The sequence below is a fragment of the Pongo pygmaeus genome, chromosome 10 (genome assembly GCF_028885625.2).
Source record: "Pongo pygmaeus isolate AG05252 chromosome 10, NHGRI_mPonPyg2-v2.0_pri, whole genome shotgun sequence".
Classification (NCBI taxonomy): Eukaryota; Metazoa; Chordata; class Mammalia; order Primates; family Hominidae; genus Pongo; species Pongo pygmaeus.
Window position 1 is genome coordinate 94,246,177 of NC_072383.2, and position 22,815 is coordinate 94,268,991.

At 38.1% G+C, this 22,815-nt stretch overlaps 2 long non-coding RNA genes across 2 annotated transcripts in view; one reads left to right on the forward strand and one right to left on the reverse strand.

Moving 5' to 3' along the window:
* The window catches only part of LOC129009285 (uncharacterized), a 62,048-nt gene that overhangs the window by 6,500 nt on the left and 32,733 nt on the right, over window positions 1–22,815 (reverse strand). The window lies entirely within an intron of this gene.
* Window positions 1,144–18,867, forward strand: LOC129009286 (uncharacterized). The gene is made up of 2 exons (XR_008492745.1): window positions 1,144–1,321; window positions 18,642–18,867. It is a non-coding gene; the product is annotated as an uncharacterized LOC129009286 (long non-coding RNA).

The following is a 22,815-nucleotide window of genomic DNA, read 5'->3' on the forward strand; positions in this document are numbered from 1 at the left end:
TTCTCCTGAGATTTCTTCTTTGGCTCATGAGTTATTTAGAAACATGTTGTTTAATTTGCAGATATTTGGGGATTCTCCAGCTAACTTTTCTGAGATCATATTTTTATAATTCCTATTCTTTTAAATTTGTTAAAGTATGTTTAATGGCCCAGGATATGGCCTATTGTGGTGTACATTTCATGTGAATTTGAAAAGAATGTGTAATTCAGCTGTTATTGAAGTATTTGATAAATGTCCACTAGGTCAAATTGACTGATCTGTTCAGATCATCTATAGCTTTACTATTTTCACCCTTTTCAAATGATAGTCACTGTTAGCAACTAGTAAACAACAGAAGAGAAAAGTAAATAGGAAACTAATTACACTTTTAGTGTATATTGTAGGAAACAGACTGCCATGCATGCTTTCCCTCAAGTTTTTGGTTTGTATCTATTATCTCTTTCCACAATGAAGAGGATGTAAGAGAGGAAAAGCAGGGTAAGAGGGTGAGCCAGAAACACAGAAGAAATTGTTGAAAGGACACACCAAACACATCACTAGTCTGAGATTTTTTCCATATTTTATATAATGCTTTCACGCCTATCGAGAAAATAAACGCTTGTTGATGAAGATTTTAATCTTTATTGGCGTTCTTTGGAATTCTTGTTTTCTAACACAGAAGTGATAGTATAGCTCTTTTAAAAGACATCTATAAAATCTTATGTTTTGAACTGGCTCTCTTTTCACTGAAAAATACCAAAAACTGATGGTTATAGAGTTGGAAGGGTAACTGTAGTACAGAAAGTTTGGCCAATTACATAGTGTTACAGTTTTAAGAGCTGCTTCCAAAACAATCAGACTATTTGGAAAAACTTTTTCATAACAAATGTGTTCTTCCTTTAAAATGTAAACAGTGAGCCAATCTTAGAAGCAAACATTGACTGCAGAGTCATATCAAGTCCGTTGTTATAAGTACTTTAGTTTTAACAATGCAGAAACGTGAAGGATAGGTTTACTTTTTAACTCCAACCCTGTTCAAAGATCACTTATTGGCCTCTGAAGGAACAGGTGGCATGCCTGTTATAGTTTAACAGGTAGCCTCTGGGTGAGGTATAGTAGTTCAGATAACTTTGGATGCTTTGGATGCTCTCATGTGTGGCAGTATGCACTTGCTAAACATTCTCCTCTCTGGGTCTGGAAGCCTAGAGTCTATATCCATATTAGGCACTGGGCAGGTATTCCAGACTTCTTTTCTGAGTCATGGATGAAAAATGCCATCTTGCAACTGACACAGCAATTCCTTCGCCAAGAAATCATCATATCCTTAGTTTCTTATGTTGAGGTAAATATTCAAGTTCTTGGTAAATAAGATAGATTTTCTATTTGCAACATATATCTGAGTATTCATCCTTTTGATAACAAAATTTACAGGGAATATTTTTTCTATCAGAGGCACCGTTAATTATACTAGGCTCTCAAAAGAATTCCAGATTCACCTCAAATACCAGCAACTCAATTCTATTCCACTACTCAGATCCGTTGGGCTGGGTTGAATTGGAATTGTATTACATTTATAGTTAATTTAAGGAGTATTTACATCTTTAGGGAATTTAGTTTACATTTTTATGAACATGGTATATTCTGCATGTATTTAGGTCCTCTTAAAGACATTTCAACAAAGTTGCCTAATTTTCTTCATAAAAATCTTGCCAATCATTTATTAGATTTATTCCTATACATATTTTTGATTATTTTTATATATGATATATTTTTAAAAGTAATATTTGTTAATCTTTGCTGTATGGGGATGTCATTGATTTTTGTATATTGATCTTATATCCAGCAACCTTGCTAAATTCCTAATTCTAATAATTTGTAGTCTCTTATGCCTAACTCCATGTTTCCATATAAAAAACCATATCGTGTACATTTAGGGACCATTTATGTCTTCTTTCCAATCTTTACAATTTTTATTTGTTTTTCTTTTCTAATTACACTGGCTAGAATATGCAGTACATTTTGAATAGTCACAATATTGGAGGACTGGTGATTTCCTTTATTATCTTTGTGAGGCAAACAATACGCTTTAAAATGTTTGTTTTTTAGCTGGCACTAGACGTTTTGTACCAAGAGAATTCAAGCTATGTAATCTGCACTATTGCTAGAGTCATTTCTTTTCTTAAATCTTTTCCCTGTTTACCTTCTCTACTAGTTGATTTACCCTTTACACACTCTAAGTCCAAGTTTTACATTTGCTTTTCTCATTTCTAATGGTGTACTTTTGTGAAATTGAATATTGATTGTAGAATCTCCTACCAAGAACTTTTTTCTCTTTTCATTCAAATTATTATACTTCTTAATATTCATGGCTTCTAGAAAGAATTAAATTTAAAAATAAAATTTACCTTCAAAGACAATGAGATGACCATGGATCTACCAAATGCTTTCAAGAAATGTTCTTTATTTTTTCCTACAATATTCTCAGTACTTCCAAATGTGCAGGTTGCTCTGCTGCACAATGTTGGGAATGCCATTCACATCACTGTGTGAGTAGCATGCCCTGGGATTCTGCAGCACGCAATCTTCAAGGCTGACTGTGGTAGCCCTGCCTCTGCATTTCACTTTTCTGTCTAATTAGGACTGTGGGGTCTCTCAAGCCATTAGTGATCATCTACTAATGCCTAACTCCAGAAACAACTCTAAATGTGTTTCAGAAAAATTTCTACTTTTGGCTGCAAGCAGAAAAAATATCATGTCTGAGAGATATGTTATGATAATACAGCTTTAATAGGCAACCTCATTCCATGCCAAATCAGTGTTGATACAATATTCTTTCATTTAGTATTATGTAATTAAGTAAATTGTCACTTCTGTTTCTATAAACACAATTAGGACGAGGTAAAAAAATGGGAAGTGAGGGGAGGAATTCATTTTGGAGAAAGAATCAACATAAAAGTAATATAATTACAACTCTCATTAGTAGTAATAATAATACTTGTGATGAGATGATAATGGTAAGGTAGTAATGATCATCATGATCATCACCATCATAGTGATGCTGATATGCCCATGAATCCTAGTTGTTTGGCTTAGTTCCAAGTTTAAGCTGCATTGTAGTTTAGTATCTGCCATAAAAATTTCTTCAAAGCAGAGAGGGAGAGGATTTCATAGCATAGCTTCTGCTTTCTCACTAAGAAATGATATATGCCAAACTTACAGTGACACAAGATTACCAATTATATTATAACTTTTTAAACTCCCATCCCATGTACAAGCAACATCAAAAATTAGTTTTATCCGATTGAAACCAGAAGCTTTCTTTAGAAAGGCAGGTCTTTAGTTAAATACTAAAAAGGGCAAAGACTATAGCCAGTTCATTTTTTAGCTGCATATCTAGAGTTTTAAGTTACATATATATAATATACATTATAGGTAATATGGAGAGACTTTAGATAGATAGATAGATAGACAGATAGATAGATAGATAGACACCTATATATAGTATATGTATTTGTGGAATATCTTATTCATTCAGTACTGGATAGCACAGGTCTAGACCTCACAGGGGGTAATATCACAAGGGGAATAATGTGTGAAAAGTGCAGAGTAAGTGCATGTAAATAGCTTGCATTAGCAGAAAAAAGCACTGCATGGAGCCAAAAGAGGAATATAAATCAATCATGATCCTGGTAGAATAAAGTTGAGATGCTCTGGCGTATTTGCAAGTAATGATGCTAGTGAAAGAGCTAAACAGAAGGCAAAAATAGAGACCACAGGTTATAAGAAAAAGTTATGCACAGTCAAGAGTTGGAAAGCAACTTAACTTAAAAAAAAAAAACCATCTACCCTGGCAGTGTATAAGGCATACTAGGCTTGCTGCTAATACGAAGTAGCCAGGGACATTTGTCTTTCTATCACTGGTGCCAGGCACAGGGTAAGTTCTCAATACATATTTGTCCACAATGAAGGAAGAGTGATCAGTTAGATAGCTATGTGGCCTACTGAAAAATACCACACTTTGCTAACGTCACATGTGGTTCAAGAAAATCTGTTTCTGAGTTGTTTTTGTGGGTGTGGTTCACAGACAACATTGGTGACACATCAGGAAAGATGGCAAGCAGAACGAGAACTAGTCCTACAAAAAGTGATCTCACTGTAACAGCATGGGTGGGCCTGGAAGTCAGTTCTCATGCAACCCCATTAGTTCGAGAAAGTTCTCATATGACTAAGAAAAAGCTGACAGGAATCGAACAGATTTCATCATTAAGCAAACAGAAAACATCAAGAAAGTAAGAGAAAATGTCGAATGAGGTTAGGAGGAAACAATTTTAGATACTTTTATAGCCTCCTGCCTCTTTCATTCCCTTTCTCAATCAGCTCTCCTCCTATCCCAACCCATGACCCTCTCCTACCCTTACCCCAGGAACACTAACAGAGCAGGGATGTTTCTGTATAATCCATTCAAGAAATTGCACAAGATCACCTAAGAAGAGGCTGCTATAGTCTGAATGTTTGTGTTCCTCCAAAACTCATGTGTTGAAACCTAACCCCCAAGGTGATGGTATTAGGAGGTGGAAGGTGATTGAGTCACCTCATGAATGGGATTAGTGCACTTAGTGCTGGAGAAAGCCTGTTTGCCCTGTTCACACCCTTCTGCCATGGGAGGATTCCTTGAGAAGGTGTGATTTTTGAAGCAGAGAGGGGACCCTCACCAGACATCTAATCTGCAGCTGCCTTGATGGTGGACTTTTCAGCCTCCAGAACTATGAGGAATAAATTTCTGTTGTTTATAAATTACCTAGTGTAAGGTCTTTTGTTTTAGCAGCAGGAACAAGAACCTCTGCTTCTAAGACAGAGGCAGAGCCAGGATTTGAAAAATTAGATGCCAGATCTCCTGGTCATTATTATTGTACTAAACAAGATCATGCAGTAGTAACATGTTCCACCTCAGATCATCAGGCATTAGATTCTCATAGAGAGCCTGCAGCCTAGCTCCCTCGCATGTGCAGTTCACAATAGGGTTCGAATTCCTATGAGAATCTATTGCTGCCACTAATCTGACAGGAGGCGGAGCTCTTGTGGTAATGCTGGCCAGCCACTCACCTCCTGCTGTGCAGGCTGGTTCCTAACAGGCCACGGACCAGGAGTTGGGGACCCCTGTTCTAGAGCAAAGAATTTCAGATGAAGAAATAAGTGACTAAAACAAAAGCACTTTTATAAGTTTAGAAAGGATGGCTCTATATAGATCTACATAAGAAGAAAAAACAATCAAATGGTATCTGCGTCACGTTGATGTATCTTGTTGAACCTTCTAGTCCCATCCCAATGTTTAGCATTGTAAACACACATGCAGGCCAGGTGTAGGTGGCATTGGGGCAGCACTACAGTGACAACAGCACCTTGGGAAGTACCATAAGCAGAGAATGTTTGCGTTTGGGTCACTCCCAGGAAAGTTGCAGAGACATAATAGAAAAAAGCTAAAACTACAAAGGCATTTTTTTTAAAAAAAGATTAACTTATTATTATTATTTTTAAATTTTACTTTAAGTTCTGCGATACGTGTGCGGAACGTGCAGGTTTGTTACATAGGTTTGTATGTGCCATGGTGGTTTGTTGCACCTATCAACCTGTCATCTAGGTTTTAAGCCCCACATGCATTAGGTTATTCGTCCTAATGCTCTCCCTCCCCTTGCCCCCAATCCCCCAACAGGCCCTGGTGTGTGATGTTTAAAATGATTAACTTATAAAGAAACCAAAGTGATCAGCTTTCCTATTTATAATTATAGAAAACATTAAACTCACATTGCTAAGGGTGTAGTTAAGACTTTCTTCATCTTCAGCTGTGTCCTTTTAGGGAACTGAACATTTTCTAATTTTTTATACAAAATTTAAAAACTCTCCTTACTTAAAATTGATTAACTACCCAAAAATGTGTCTTTTGTTGCTTCCATTCCATGATTTATAAAGAATTAGCTTTAGTACTCTTTCTAGAGTGTAGGTTGAAAAGGCATTTTATTTTCCACCTTGGAGTAATTTTTAAACCACATCAATTATTTTTCATGTGCAGCTGCTTTTATCCACAAATTATTGCCTTAGGCATTTTTACTTTACCACACATTTCAGAAGAGAAGGAATGAAGGGGAACCAGCTAATCTACAAATGTTCACCTACAGTAGATCAGGCCAAAAAAAGGAGAGAAGAATATGACCCAAAACTTCTTTAGAAATAAGAACTGCTTATTAATAGTCTAAAGCAGGGGTGTCCAATCTTTTGGCTTTCCTGGGCCACACTGGAAGAAGAATTGTCTTGCACCACACATAAAATACACTAACACTAAAGAAAGCTGATGAGCTAAAAAAAAAAAAAAAAGAAAGAAAAGAAAAAGAAAAAAGCAAAAAAAAAATCTCATAATGTTTTAAGAAAGTTTATGAATTTGTTTCAGATTGTAAGCCTCTTGAGAACAATCTTGGGCTTTATTTATGTTTCCCAGCACATAAGTAAACATTTCCCAACAAAATGCATAAACGGTAGGGGAAAAAGTAAATTGGGAATCAACTCTTTAGTGATAATTAAATGCAAGGAAAGTAGATTATATATTCAGCATTTACCAAGCTTGGTAAATAAAGCACAAGATTGTTCTCAAGAGGCATACAATCTGATTTGGCACGTAATAATTTGCACATAAAGCAATGAGAGACTACTATAAGGCAATAAAACATGCTAGAGACTGGGAGACCCAGAAAAAGAAAAAAAAGCTGATGGCAACTATGATAAGGTTTGGATATGCTAAAAAGGGTCAAGAAAGACATTCTCCAAAGGCATACAGGAAGGTTTAAAATGAATAAGGGGCTCGGTGTGATGGCTCACACCTGTAATCCCAGCACTTTGGGAGACAGAAGAGGGAGGATCGCTTAAGCTCAGGAGTTGGAGACCAGCCTGGGTGACATACTGAGACCTCATCTCTACTAAAGATAACAAAAATTAGTCAGGCATGGTGGCACAAACCCATAGTTCCAGCTACTCAGGAGGCTGAGGTGGGAGGATCACTCGAGCCCTGAGGCTACAGTGAACTATGATCATGCCATTATACTCCAGAAGGAGTGTAATATCTTTTCTGTTTGCTAAAATTATACTGCTTTGGATTCACCAATTTATTTCTATTGTGTTTTCTAAGAAGGAGAAAAGGCTACAAGATCTTGAGATGTTCACCTGTCAATGAAAAGGAGATAAAATTTGGCCCAGAAAGAAAGTCTGTTGATCCAAGGAGCAGCTTAGACACAGAGCTGTTTTCAGTATTACCCAGGTCTCACGCTATCCACCACCAGCAGTCTTCACTGAAATTCCCCCCAAGCTGAATAATTCTAAACTTTAGAAAATGCTAACAATTTTTAAAGTGTCAAGAAATTATGGTAAAACAAACACTTACATTTGGTACATGATATGAACATATGCAAACAAAATATTTTACTACAGAACCATAAATTGATGGAATGATCAAATAAGATTATAGAATCATGGCTATAGAAATAGGAATACAAGGTTGGGAGCAGTGGCTCATGTCTGTAATCCCAGCACTTTGGGAGGCCGAGGTGGGCAAATCACGAGTTCAAGAGATCGAGACCATCCTGGCCAATATGGTGAAATACCATCTCTACTAAAAATACAAAAATTAGCTGGGTGTGGTGGCACGTGCCTGTAGTTCCAGCTACTTGGGAGGCTGAGGCAGAGAATTGCTTGAACCTGGGAGATGGAGGTGGCAGTGAGGCAAGATCGTGCCACTGCACTCCAGCCTGGCGACAGAGTGAGACTCCGTCTCAAAAAAAAAAAAAAAGAAAAAAGAAATACAAGTCTATTGACTAAGCCTACCATGACTCACGTAGGATGATATCGTCTAGAGAAAAACATGGTCATTAAATCAAGTACTTGTGATAACAGTCAAATGATATCAAGTTCTAAAGTCAGAGAGAAATAGTTAAATCAATAACTGAAAATTTACAGATTTTATTGGATAAATGGTAAAGTATTTAGTTGTAAAAATATAAACTTTTCTCCAGAGTTAAAATGCCTGAGTACTGACCCTCCTTTGTTTGTAATTGACAATATCCCTAAGATATTTTCTTAAAGAAAATTATCAGTATCAACATTTTAACTCTGGAGAAAAAAATATATATATATAATGATAATTTTCTTTAAGAGAACATCCTATGGTTTTTCTCAATTACAAAGAAGGGTTAGCATTCAGGCTCTTTGCCTTAAGGAAACAGAACTCTGAATGTAGAGCTCTTTATGATTCCGATAAAGGGCATGTGTTTTTCTGTATCTCCTAGAAAGAGGTGTGGAAGTTTTTGGTGGTTGAAGAATTAGAATCCAAGTTAGATTCTGTTGTCTTAAAACAGGATCCATTTTCTGCATGTAATTTCACAATGGGTGCTATGACCAGCTAAGCCTATAAATGATCACTGCACCAAATCAGGACTCTAATATACTACTGTTTTACTTTATATGCTTAGTACATACAGCAAAGTTGCATAACAGAAGAAAAACAAACCTTGGTTTTACCATTCTCATGGCATTAACATAATCTCCAGTGAGTAAAATGATACTTCTTAAAAATTGGCCCAATTTATCTATTGTAACTATAGCCTATAACGTACTTTCAGTAACAGGGTGATCATGATAAAGAAGAATGCTGGCCAGGTACAGTGGCTCACACTTGTAATCCCAACACTTTGGGGGACTGAGGCAGGAGGATTGCTTAAACCCAGGAGTTTGAGAACAGCCTTGGCAGCATGGCAAGACAACATCAATACAAAAAATTTTTTAAATTGGCTGAGCAGCTGGGCGCGGTGGCTCACGCCTGTAATCCCAGCACTTTTGGAGGCCAAGGCAGGTGGATCACCTGAGGTCAGGGGTTCGAGACCAGCCTGGCCAACATGGTGAAACCCCGTCTCCACTAAAAATACAAAAATTAGCTGAGTGTGGTGGTGGCATCTGTAGTCCCAGCTATTCGAGAGGCTGAGGCAGGAGAATTGCTTGAACCCAGGAGGCAGAAGTTGCAGTGAGCCGAGATCATGCCACTGTATTCCAGCTTGGGCAACAGAGTGAGACTCTGTCTCAAAAAAAAAAAAAAAAATTAGCTGAGCATGGTGACACCTTCCTATAGTCCTTCCTACTTCAGAGCCTGAAGTAACAGGATCGCTTGAGCCCAGGAGGTCAAGGCTGCAGTAAGCCACGATCACACCACTACCCTCTATTCTGGGCAACAGAATGAAACTCCGTTTCATTAAAAAAAAAAAAAAGGAAGAAGAAGAACCCTCTTTGTCATTCAACACCTGTTTTTGAAAACTTGATATGTGGCTAACAGAACAGAGTGTCCCTGGAAAGAGGTCTTTTTTTTCTTTTGAGACAGTCTGACTCTGTTGCCCAGGCTGGAGTACAGTGGTGCAATCATGGCTCACTGCAGCCTCAACCTCCCAGGCTCAAGCAATCCTCCCACCTCAGCCTCCCAAGTAGATGGGACCATAGGCAGTGCCACCACACCTGGCTAATTTTCTGAAACTTTTTGTAGAGGCAGGGTCTCACTATGTTGCCCAGGCTGGTCTCAAACTCCTGGGCTCAACAGATCCTCCCGCCTTGGCCTCCAAAAGTGCTGGGATTACAGGTGTGAGCCATCATGCCCAGCCTAAGAAGTCTTTTTAATAAGAAAAGACTCTGGAACAAAGAAGATAAAGGAGTTTCAAGCTTATTTGATTTAGAGGGAAAGACTCTGGAGTTCAAGCTTATTTGATTTAGAGTATCTACACAATGTAGTGAAATTTCATTAATTTGTATTTATACAATGAACTAATTTCACCTAGTTTGGGCTATTCTGTAATATTTATGTTGCAAGAAAGTAACAAAATTATAAACTAGTTCTTTCCGGTTAGAAGGTATAAAATGAAAACAGTTGGACAATTATTCAGGCACTAGAAAATATTATTATGTGGAGCAACTCCTAGGATTTGGTTTGCTCCCCAAGGAAAAACAAGCTTCCAAATAAATATTTTAGCAAATAAATCTAACAAATCTATTACTTTTTTCTTTTCTTAATTATTCTTAGAAAAATGTATATATAAACACTTTGATTGTTATCCGTAAGCCAAATATTTCCAAAGTAGACATTGCCCACGTTTGGTTAATTACCTGAATTTACAGGGTTAGTTTCCATTCCATTCATTTGCGTGGTCACGTTGTTTAGTTCACATGACATGTGCCAGCCTCAGCTGAAATTCTAGTTATTGGCAGAGTTTAAGAAAGCTTGGGAAAGGAACCTGGGCAAGTGCTTTTATCCATTCTGGTCAAGGGGTCCTGATCTGGAGTTCATGCATGAGCTTTTAGGAGGTCTGCAAATCTGAAAAAATTGCATGTAACAATTGTACATGTTTTCATATGTTTTCTTAAAAATTTTTTTTGAGGCAGGGTCTCACTCTGTCACCCAGGCTGGGGTACAGTGGTGTGATCTCGGCTCACTGCAACCTCCACCTCCCAGGTTCAAGCGATTTTCCTGCCTTAGCCTCCTGCCTTAGCTTGTAGATGGGACTACAAGCATGTGCCACCAAGCCCAGCTAATTTTTGTATTTTTTTGGTAGCGACAAGGTTTCACTGTGTTGGCCTGTCTGGTCTCAAACTCCTGTCCTCAAGTGATCCGCCAACCGTGGCCCCCAAAGTGCTAGGATTACAGGTGTGAGACACTGCGCCCGGCTGATTTTTACACATTTAGATGAAAATTTCCAGAGAGTTCATGATTTTCATGATTATCAAAGGTCCCTCTCCTTCTAAAAAAGGTTCAATTATTGATTTAAGGAGTTCTTATTTGACAGGGCTTATTGGAGATCTAATGCTCCAATGAACTGAGATACAATTTTGGGTTGAAAGATCTGAAATGTTGTCTTCTCTCCACTGACTACAAGCTGGGCTTTGAAATTAGAGTTGTAACCTTTCCCTTGCAAATCCCTGGAAGGTCTACTTTCAACAGCTCGCTGCTGTTTGAAGGAAAAACTGTTCCAAATGTAATTATATACATATTGGGGATATTAAACATTTCTTCTGCGAAAGTCTCTTGTACCCTTTGTTTATTTGGTTAACAATACTTTTGCAACCCTATTATACGAAGTAGGTGCCAAGGATAAAAGGATAAACCCAAATACACGTGTCCTTTGTCTTCCTGGATGGATATACGGCAGAGGACATTTTCATTTTTCATAATTCTCTGTATCTACTGGAGAAAGAAAATGATAAAACACACCCAAGTTTATCTAATTTCAACCAGAAACTCTCAAATTAAATGCATGAAGTAAAGTGACATCTAGTGTTGGTTAAGTGGCAGTGAAATATGTGTCAGGACAAGGCATACTTTAACTTTCTTTGAACAGACTGTTAAACTTGGCTTTGTTAAGTTGCCAACTCCAGAAAGCATAGTTTTGCTTTTAAAAATATTTTAGAGTAATTCTGAAATAATCTGAATTTAAATGTTAATAACATTGTTTTTATTTTTTCAAAATAAAATGCTTAACGCCTACAGAAAGTTCTAGAGAATGAAATAAGTTATGTATCTACCACCCAACTCTGTCAAATCTTAACATTTTGCTTTACTTACATCAGATATTTTAAACATAAAATGTAATAGACACATCTGATGCCTTGTTAACTATTTCTGATTTCATGTCCATCTTTTTCTCTATAGAAGTAATCAATATTTGGTTTATTATCTCTGTGACTGTTTTTGTATTTTTCTTACATACTTGTGTACACGTAAAATTTATAATATTGCACATATTTTACAGCTGATATAAGGGATACCATATGGTACAAATATTTCTGCAACTTACTTTTTCTAGTTTAATATTATGCTTTGGAGATTTCGTGAAGTTGGTCATCTAACTTTAGTCATTTACTGTAACTGCTGTATGTTAGCATTCCATTGAATGAATTATACAACAATTTATTTAATTTACAGCTGATGGACATTCAGAGTGTTTTCAGTCTCTTGCTCTTATAAACCATGCTACAGTGAACACTTTTATACATGACTCACTGCGCACACATTTGCAAGTTTCTCTAGGCTGCACAATGAGGAGATATTGCACAAGTGTATACTTTCAAAACATCTATAGCTATTGAGCATTTGCTCTCCAAGATGGTTGTACCAATTTACACCCTCAGTAGTAGTGTAAGAAAAATTCTGTGGCTTCATATTCTCGCCAGCACTTGGTACTGCCAGGCTTTTTAATTTCTGACAATCTGCTTGATGTAAAATCTTATCTCATTGTGATTTCAATTTGCATTTCTCTGATAAGTAGTAAAACTGAGCTTTTTATTTATTTATTTATATTTATTTATTTATTCATTTATTTTGAGACAGAGTCTCGCTCTGTCGCCCAGGCTGGAATGCAGTGGCGCGAACTCGGCTCACTGCAAACTCCGCCTCCCGGGCTCACGCCATTCTCCTGCCTCAGCCTCCCGAGTAGCTGGGACTACAGACGCCCACCACCACGCCCAGCTAATTTTTGTATTTTTAGTAGAGACGGGGTTTCACCGTGTTAGCCAGGATGGTCTCAATCTCCTGACCTCGTGATCCACCTGCCTCAGCCTCCCAAAGTGCTGGGATTACAGGCGTGAGCCACCGCGCCCGGCTGAGCTTTTTAAAAAATAGATTTTTACTACTGAAGTTTCTTCCGTGAATTGCCTATTCCTATTCTATGCCTACTGGATTGCTGGCATTTTCCTTAAAAGTACTTGCTGATATAAGTACTTTGTAGGCTTGATATATTGCAAATATTGTTTGTCAGTTTATGGCTTGGCTGTTCACTGTGTTCATGGAATCTTTTCATTTTAAAGCAATCGACTTTGGCTGGGCGCAGTGGCTCATGCCTGTAATCCCAGCAATTTGGGAGGCCGAGGCGGGTGGATCACCCGAGGTCAGGAGTTTGAGACCAGCCTGGCCAATCTGGTGAAACCTGTCTCTACTAAAAGTACAAAAATTAGCCGGGCATGGCGCTGTGTGCCTGTAATCCCAGCTACCCAGGAGGCTGAGGCAGGAGGATCACTGGAACCTGGGAGGCAGAGGCTGCAGTGAACCGAGATCGCGCCACTGCACTCCAGCCTGGGCGACAGAGCAAGACTTCGTCTCAAAAAAATAAATAAATAAAAATAAAAAATAAATAATCAACTTTATGAATCTTTCCCTTTTTATTGCTTATTTTAAAATCTTTTTTTTTTTTTTTTTTTTTTTTGAGGCGGTGTCTCGCTCTGTCGCCCAGGCTGGAGTGCAGTGGCATGATCTTGGCTCACTGCAACCTCTGCCTTTGGGGTTCAAATGATTCTCCTACCTCAGCCTCCTGAGTAGCTGGGATTACAGGCGTCTATCATGACGCCCAGCTAATTTTTGTATTTTTAGTAGAGATGGTGTTTCACAATGTTGGCCAGGTTGGTCTCGAACTCCTGACCTCAAGTGATCTGCCTGCTTCGGCCTCCCAAAGTGCTGAGATTACTGGCTTGAGACACTGCACCTGGCCTTAAAATCTTTATTAAGCTTTTCTCCTTTATTTTCTCTTAAAATGTTTAAAGTTTTTTTTTCCTTATTTAGGTTTCTAAATTATAAACTTTTCTGTATTGTGTGAGGCAGAAAATTCTGTTCCTTTTGTATCATGGATAATTACTGTCCTAGCATTATTTATTGAAGAAACCATCCTTTCCTCATTGTTCATTTTAGCTCATCACCAAAGTCACTTATGAAATTAATTTTGGGCCAGGCACAGTGCTCACACCTGTAATTCCAATACTTTTGGAGGTCAAGGCAGGAGGATTGCTTGAGGCCAGGAGTCGAGACTAGCCTCGAAAACACTAAAGTGAGACCCCATCTCTACAAAAAATTTTCTAAAATTAGCCCAGCACAGTGATGTGTCTGCCATTGTGTTATTTGGGAGGCTGAGGCAGGAGGATCGCTTGAGCCCAGGAGTTTTAGGCTGCAGTGAGCTTTGATGGCACCACTGCACTCAAGCCTGAGTGACAGATCTTTAAAAAAGAAAAAAATAATAATTTTGTAAGATTTGTCTTGCATAGCACTACCTGTCTCCTGAGGTTCCCTCAGTTAAGTCAGGTGTGTATACTGACTTCCATCTATGGGTTTATCCCTACTCACATGCTGAGCCTGTTTTGCTATCTGGTGTCTGAGAAATATTGGTCAGTGTCAGGACCACTCTTCCTAGTATTTCCAGATTCCATTCCTGCGTTCTGACCATTTGTTTTTTTCTTGGGGTCCAATCCTTGTTGTTTGCGCTCCTATTGTAGGTTCTGAGCTAGGATGGCCAACCATCCTGGTTTTCCCAGGACCAAACTACCTGGTTTCTCCAAATGCAAGACTTTATGTGCTAAAACTGTGACCATCCCTGGCAAACTTGGCCTGGATGGTTGGTCACTTTAGATGTATCCTGTGGTTTTTGCTTCCTCCTATGTTGGCCTCTTGACTATCTAGTTTGGTGCTATCTCTGTGCTCACAAATCATATTTACACTGAACTTGTATTCGTTGAGTGCCTATGATGTCAGAGGCTGTATGAAGCATTTTCATATGTCGTATCTCATTCAACCGTTAGACAGCTCTGCATGATTTCCTTTTACAGATGAGGAGGATTTTATGTAGTTATCCAGGATCACAAAATTAGTGACACAAAAGAATGAAACCCAAGCCTCCTGACTACACATTTTTTATTTCCACCAAACTTGTCATCTTCCCGGCCCGAGTTGCATACTTGGGTCCTCCACTCTGTACTAACTGAACTTCAGGGTGAACTCCATTATGCCTTGCCTAGCCTCTTGCTGTCCTTCATACATCTTTTTTTTTTTTTTTTTTTTGAGACAAGGTCTGGTTCTATCTATCGCCCAGGCTGGAGTGCAATGGCACAATCTCAGCTCACTGCAACCTCTGTCCCTCTCTCTCCACCAGGCTCAAGCTATCCTCCCACCTGAACCACCCGAGTTGCTGGAACTACAGGCACAAGCCACAATGCCCAGCTAATTTTTGTATTTTTTGTAAAGATGGGGTTTTGCCATATTGCCCAGGCTGGTCTCAAACTCCTAGGTTCAAGTGATCCACCCCTCAGCCTCCCAAAGTGCTGAGATTTATAGGCGTGAGCCACCACACCCAACCTATCCTTCACACATCTTTAACCTAATATGATAGTACTTGAAGTCAACATTTTCTATTGCAAAGCACAAATGAAAAGCCCATTTGTTATGCAATGGTGTAAATATCTCAAATGTTTCATTAGGATAAGCACTAAGAAGAAAGATAAACATGAATATAATAGCATGGTACATCACACTGCCACATCAGATTGCATCCCTCCAGTTAATGTCATGGCATGGGATGCAGAATCTTTGCATTTTAATGTATTCATTTCATCAATATTTCCTTTTTGGTAGTTTATTTAAGAAATCCTTCATTAAGTTATTCTCCTTCAATTTCTCCAAATACCTAATTTAATTAATTTGTAGATTATGAATACAAAATATTATTTGTAGAATATTAGTTTCCCAAATATTAACAGAAATTAGGTGTGTATGTGGGATGGGAGGTGGGCCAATTAGTTTGGGAAACAAATATCTTTATTATAGAACTTCTCAGTCTCTATTTTGCTAATTTGCAGTGTCACTTCCCTGCAGAGAGATAGAGTGTGTGGCATTTTTCAAATGCTATCAATTTTCCAAATGACCATGACACCTTTTTCTTTTGTTGCATTGGTTTTGTTTCATAATTTCCCATGTGCCTTGGAACATCCACTGGGAAATGGTGTTTTCATCTCTAACAGCACAATACCCTCCAGAGGGCAGCAGATTCCCTTGGCATATGGCCAATCATCTGTTCATTGAACAGATTGATGAGGGACCTGGAGCATGTTATATTATTATTCCAGTCAGGGATGTAAAATTTCTAGTTTCTGTAACAGAGATAGGCATTAAAATTTAGCTCCAGGCTAATAATAAAATAAATTATTGGCACTGAGATATAATAAAAAAAAATCCAATCATGTCTCTGATGGATTACAATGGCATGCATTGTATTGTAAAGACATGCATTGTATCATGTCTTCTATTTTTCTTCTTAGCCTCATTCAAACAACAAATATTAGTTGACTGTTCCATAAGGAATAAAATGAAATATTACCATTAGTTCATTTCTCAAGGAACTTACTAAGACATCAGAGAGATAATTAGATAAGGCAACACATTAGTTCATTGGATTTCATTGGATTCTGCAAATCAAAATCATTGGGGGGCATTTTTAAACAATAATAATGCTCAAATCTCACCTAAGAACATTAAATTTGAATCTTTGTGTTTGGTTCCAGGCATGAGATTTTTTTTTTTTAATTATACTTTAAGTTCTAGAGTACATGTATACATGTGCCATGTTGGTGTGCTGCACCCATTAACTCGTCATTTACATTAGGTATTTCTCCTATTGCTATCCCTCCCCCCTCCCCCACCCCATGACAGGCCCTGCTGTGTGATGTTCCCCACTCTGTGTCCAGGTGTTCTCATTGTTCAATTCCTACCTCTGAGTGAGAACATGCGGTGTTTGGTTTTCTGTCCTTGTGACAGTTTGCTCAGAATGATGGTTTCCAGCTTCATCCATGTCCCTACAAAGGACATGAACTCATCCTTTTTTATGGCTGCATAGTATTCCATGATGTATATGTGCTACATTTTCTTAATCCAGTCTATCATTGGTGGACATTTGGGTTGGTTCCAACTCTTTGCTATTGTGAATAGTGCCGCAATGAACATACATTTGCATGTGTCTTTATAGTAGCATGATTTATAATCCTTTGGATATATATCCAGTAATGGGATGGCTGGGTCAAATGGTATTTCTAGTTCTAGATCCTTGAGGAATCGCCACACTGTCTTCCACAATGGTTGAACTAGTTTATACTCCCACCAACAGTGTAAAAGTGTTCTTATTTCTCCACATCCTTTCCAGCACCTGTTGTTTCCTGACTTTTTAATGATCGCCATTCTAACTGGTGTGAGATGGTATCTCATTGTGGTTTTGATTTGCATTTCTCTGATGGCCAGTGATGATGAGCATTTTTTCGTGTGTCTGTTGGCTGAATAAATGTCTTCTTTTGAGAAGTGTCTGTTCATATCCTTCCAGGCATGAGATTTTAAAAACATGTTTTCAGGTGATTCTAACGAGTGGCCAAGGTTGAGACTATTGCATTAAGAGGATAAAAAAGTATTTTGGAAAGAGGTTTCTGACCTTTTCAAGCAGATGGAGGAATTTAGAATTCTTTTCCCAGGGAGAATGTTTCAAATGTAGAAGAGTACAAAAAAGACAATGGTTATTCTTACATCCTCTGTCCAAAGTTAACCTTTGTTAACATCTTTATTCTTTCTTAGCCATCAGAATTGCAAACAACAAAATCATACAAAACCCACATCTTATAGTTCCTAAACTTAACTTTAGAAAGCATTTCCTAGGAGAGCAAAAGACATCATTTTTTTCATCTCCAAAACACATTATAACTCACCCTAGTTAACAAATAGTCTGGCATATTCCAAATAGATCCACTGGGCCATGGACCTCATCTAACAAAGATGAATTCTGTTCATTTGCTCTGTGAATAGAGCTAAGAGGCTTATTTGTGCAAAGACTAACTGATGAGGTGGAAGAAAAGAGAGCAAGACAGCAAGAAAATATTAGTGAATATATATCTTCCAATTGCAAAGAGATATGGAGCAAGAACCTGCCTAGATGGAAGGAATGAGAACTATAGGCTATAGTTATGGATGGGAGGTTTTCTTTATGCAAAATTAACTAGCTTATAGTGGGAAGTGAGTGGATGAAAATGTGTCTCATTAACATCATGTTCGAACTTACCATAAGCTCAGTGAGGGTCAATAACCTGATAGGATGGCTGTTTTTAGGGCATCACAGGACTGAAGATGACTTCCTGACAACAGTTAAAAATCTTTGAACTAGAAGACAATCTTGAAAACAAAATACAAGCAGAAATATGTCCTCTGACAGCTGATAGGTATTTTAAGCAATGGATCCGATCCACATTTTGCAAAAGGCTCTAGAAATTAAACTAAAAATGCTTCACTAGGTCTAATGAAGTATATCTTGAATGATCCAGAGGAAGATATTATTGTCATCCCCATTTAATAGATGAAGTATCTAAAATCAGAGAAACTGACTGATTTTCCCTAGACTACAAGCTAATAAGTAGCCAACCGGGACTTGAAATCAGGCACACTGATTGTCTCCATAGTCTGTGTGCTTAACCACTGCGTGGTACTGCCTCATAACTTACAGAAAAAAATTCACATTGCATTACAGAAAACCTATAAATTCACACATTACACTTATTACCCATGCTAAGGGACATATTATAATGTCTCTAAATTTGGGATATTACTAGTAATCAATGGTGTCTATAATTTTAGTTGATACATATATTGATACATACATGATATCTATAATTATAACCAACACATAATTGGTATATAAAACAATGGTGCATCTTTGAAATAGAGTAAAATAAATCTCATAGGCACTTGTACTTGTTCTTTCTCTAAGGGAAATGTTTGTGAACTCAGAAATCCTTTTCTTTTCTAGGAAAAGTGATGAATTAATTACAGATTTCTGCAAATAGAAGTTCACTCATTTATTTGGCCACCAAATATTTTTTGAGTTTGGAGATCAAAGTAGTAGAGTCTCAATTCTGAAGTCAGACAGACCTGGGTGGAATCCTGGCCACACCATTTTCAAGCTGTGCAACCTTGAAGAAATTCTGTAATCTCTCTAAACCTCAATAAAATGAAAATGCTCACAGTGTCTTATAGGTTTATTGTGAGGATTTAATGCAATAACTCATTTAAGGGATAATACCTGTTTGGCATATTAAAAATGCCATCTATTAGTATCATTATTTAAAAACCTGTTAAAAATCCCCATTTTGTTACAGTGTTCTAAGGTTTGTTAACAACCTTAGAACAATGAAATAAGGATAAAATTTTGCCCTCATAAAGCTTATATCCTCATAGGAAAACACACAATTATTATTGTGTTCATGTGGTGATCACCGGGCAAGTCACTTAAGAGTTTGAAGATAAATAAGATGCCTTATCTAATGGTTAAAATCTTATTAAAGAAAATCTCTTTGAAAGTAGCTTATATTTTTACAAGATAAAGCATTTCTATATGTGGTCTAGTAAAAGATTTAAAGTAGGCAATCTAAAAAGATTTGTTGAATCAAATTGCACTGCATGTCTTTCCTTTCTAATTTGCTGTGAGTTAGGAACCACAAGGAGCCTTTTCCAAACAGTGTTAAAAAAAAGTTTTGTGCTGGGCGCAGTGGCTCACGGTTGTAATCCCAGCACTTTGGGAGGCCGAGGTGGGTGGATCATTTGAACTCAGGAGTTTGAGACCAGCCTGGACAACGTAGTGAAACTCATCTCTAAAAAAAATACAAAAATTAGCTGGCCGTGGTGGTGTACGTCTGTAGTCTCAGCTACTCAGGAGGCTGAGGTGGGAGGATTGCTTGGGCCCAGGAGTTGGAGGTTGCAGTAAGCCGAGACTGTACCACTGCACTCCAGCCTGGGCAACAGAGACAAACTCTGTCTCAAAAAAAAAAAAAAGTAAAGTAAGATAAAAATAAAAAATAGTTTTCCTTTAACAATCCTATTACAGAATCACAGGAAATTTTAAAATATCAAATATATAGCATCTACCTTCCAATTACACATTCAGATGTTTTCACTCATTGCCATATGTGTTATCATCACATGTTAACTGTTATCTTTTATCACTATAATAATTGTCTTTTATTACCGACTATATGCTGAGATGCCAAAAAATAAAACTTACCACATAAGGTGGATTAAACCCCAATGATCAATTCACAGTGATCGTTTACCTTACGCTAACAACCTTTTATGTAAGATGAGAACAAGAGACAGTGAAGTGGTTTAATGGCTGTTTCTGCAGATCAGTGAGAACTGGAAGAGTCATGGTTGTTGACTCTCACCCTATTGGCTAAAGAGTGGCTGGGCCAGGGCAGGTTTTCTGGTCCTAATATAAGGCCATGATCCACCTATGAAATGCTCCTGGCTTCAGTTTCCTTATTTGAAAATTAAGCATAAAGTATCATTTCATGAACACATAAGTAATATAGACTGATTTCTGAATATTTGGAAAATACAGACAAACATAAAAGTAAAAGTAATGTATAATCTTATCACCCACAGAAAACTATTATTAACATTTTGACATATTTCTCTTTAGAAAGAGGAAAAGGGAAAGGCAGGAAAATACACATACATACAAATTAGGAATGGGCTATAACCAGATGTACAGATGAAATCAACAAGTAAGAGAATACTTATTATTACTTTAAAAAATAAATTACAACAAGAGATGAATGATTTTGAGGGAAATATAAATTACCATAACTGGATCAAGAATAAACAGCAGGAAACCTGAATATATCTATAATTATGACAAAAAAACCCTGAAATCATTTGCAGAAAATTTCTTCCATGAGGTAGGTATCATTGCAATTCCCCTTTTACAGAATGGGGAAACTTGAAAGGCTACATATCAAGTCATTGGCAGAGGTAGGACTTGTCAGTCATTTCATGATCATAATCACCATTCTCTAAGTAGAACTGGCCTCCAACAAGAATAAGCTCATATGACAATAGGGAAGTCATTTAACAATCAGTAACCCAGGACCTACTCTGTGCTAGGTGCTCTCCTGGGTACAAAAAATGCAGTGGTAGGCTGGGTGTGGTGGCTCATGCCTGTAATCCCAGTGCTTTGGGAGGCCGAGGCACGCGGATCATGAAGTCAGGAGTTCGAGACCAGCCTGACCAACATGGTGAAACCTCGTCTCTACTAAAAATACAAAAATTAGCCGGGCATAATGGCACTCACCTATAATGCCAGCTACTCAGGAGGCTGAGGCAGGATAATTGCTTGAACCCGGGAGGCAGAGGTTGCAGTGAGCCGAGATCACACCACTGCACCCCAGCCTGGGTGACCCTGTCTCAAAAAAAATTTTTTTTTGAACACATAAAAACATATAAAATTGTTACATGCAATTTTTTCAGATTTGCAGACCTCCTAAAAGCTCATGCCACCTGCTGGGTGCAGTGGCTCACGCCTGTAATCCCAGCACTTTGGGAGGCCGAGGTGGGTGGATCACGAGGTCAGGAATTCAAGGCCAGCCTGGCCAAGATGGTGAAACCCGTCTCTACTAAAAATACAAAAATTAGCCAGGTGTAGTGGCGGGCATCTGTAATCCCAGCTACTCGGGAGGCTGAGGCAGAGAATTGCTTGAACTCGGGAGGTGGAGGTTGCAGTGAGCCGAGATCACACCACTGCACTCCAGCCTGGGCGACAGAGCGAGACTCTGTCTCAACAAAAAAAAAAAGAAAGAAAAATAAATGCAGTGGTGAATAAGGTATAGTTCCTGTGTTCAAGGAGCTTCTAGTTGAGTCAAGACAAGACAAATAATTCTACAAACTATACGGCAACATGTGAATGGTTGTAACAGGTAGAAAAAAGTGTTGTCAGAACTCAGAGGAAGAAGTGATGCCATGGGTGAGAGAGAAGAGTTTATATTGAAGCTACGATTTGGGCCAGCTCTCAAAGGGCAGATGGGGAAGGGAAAGAAAGGCATTCCATGCAGAGGAAGCAGCATGTGTGAAAGCCACATGCCATAGATAATCTATACGTTCGTTGACTTCTTCACTACTTCTGTCTTTAAATACAGTGCAAAGGGACATTATGCTGCATTTGACCAAAGGCAGTCATTCTTGGCAGCATCCTTTCCTTCTTCCATCATGACAAAACTGCTGTTAGGTCACATTAAAATAGTAGCAATCTTTGGCAGAAACCTACTGTATGCTTCCTTAATGAGTTGTCAGAGGTTCTGCAGTGCCATTTGTCTTCTAAGCTAGTTTTTTATGAAGGCTGTCAGTAAAGGGTAAAGATGGGGATACGCAATATATTCACCAGTCAGCGGGGGTCTGAGAATCTGTTCATTCAGAATCAGCAGGGGACTGTGGGAAAATGTCTATTCTTTAAGCATGCTTCTGAAGGACTACAATTCAAAAGAGGGGGTGAGGTTTGTAAGAAGCTAAGAAAGTCTTCCTCTAATTTAAACTTCCAGGAGTCTCTGCAGGCCCTCTCCTTACAGACAGGGAATGAAATAAAGCCTAGCAGACTTTCTACCATCAGAATGATCTTAATTTTGACCACTCATCAAAACTTAATTCAGAGATCAACAGATGAATCTGATACTATCCAGAAAGTCATGTGTATGGGTAATTAAGTTGACAGTCACAGATATCAAAATAATTCCCACTCAGGCTGCAACATAGGAATTTCACTGTCTTACTGAGGCTATGAACTATGTATAGCATTAAGAATTGATGTGTTTGCTTTGTTTTGTTGTTTGTTTCTTCCTGAAGTTCTCACAGTTTGGGTTAGAAGAGCTAAGGAGTCAAGTTTGGAAGCAGACAGATCCTGGCTCTGTGACTTATTCTTTGTGAAACCTTAAGCAAGTTACTTAGGAATTCTAGCTAATAATACCTGTTGTACAGAGTGGCTGTAAGGATTAAATGAGATAATGAATGTAAAGCATTGGCACAGAAGTGCTCAATAAATGGCAATCATCATGATGAATATTATTTTTCTGTATATCCAAGAGCAGTCTAGACTTTCTCCAGAACAGAATATGCACCTATAGGGAGATGAAAACTTTTATTAAATAATTATGGATAAA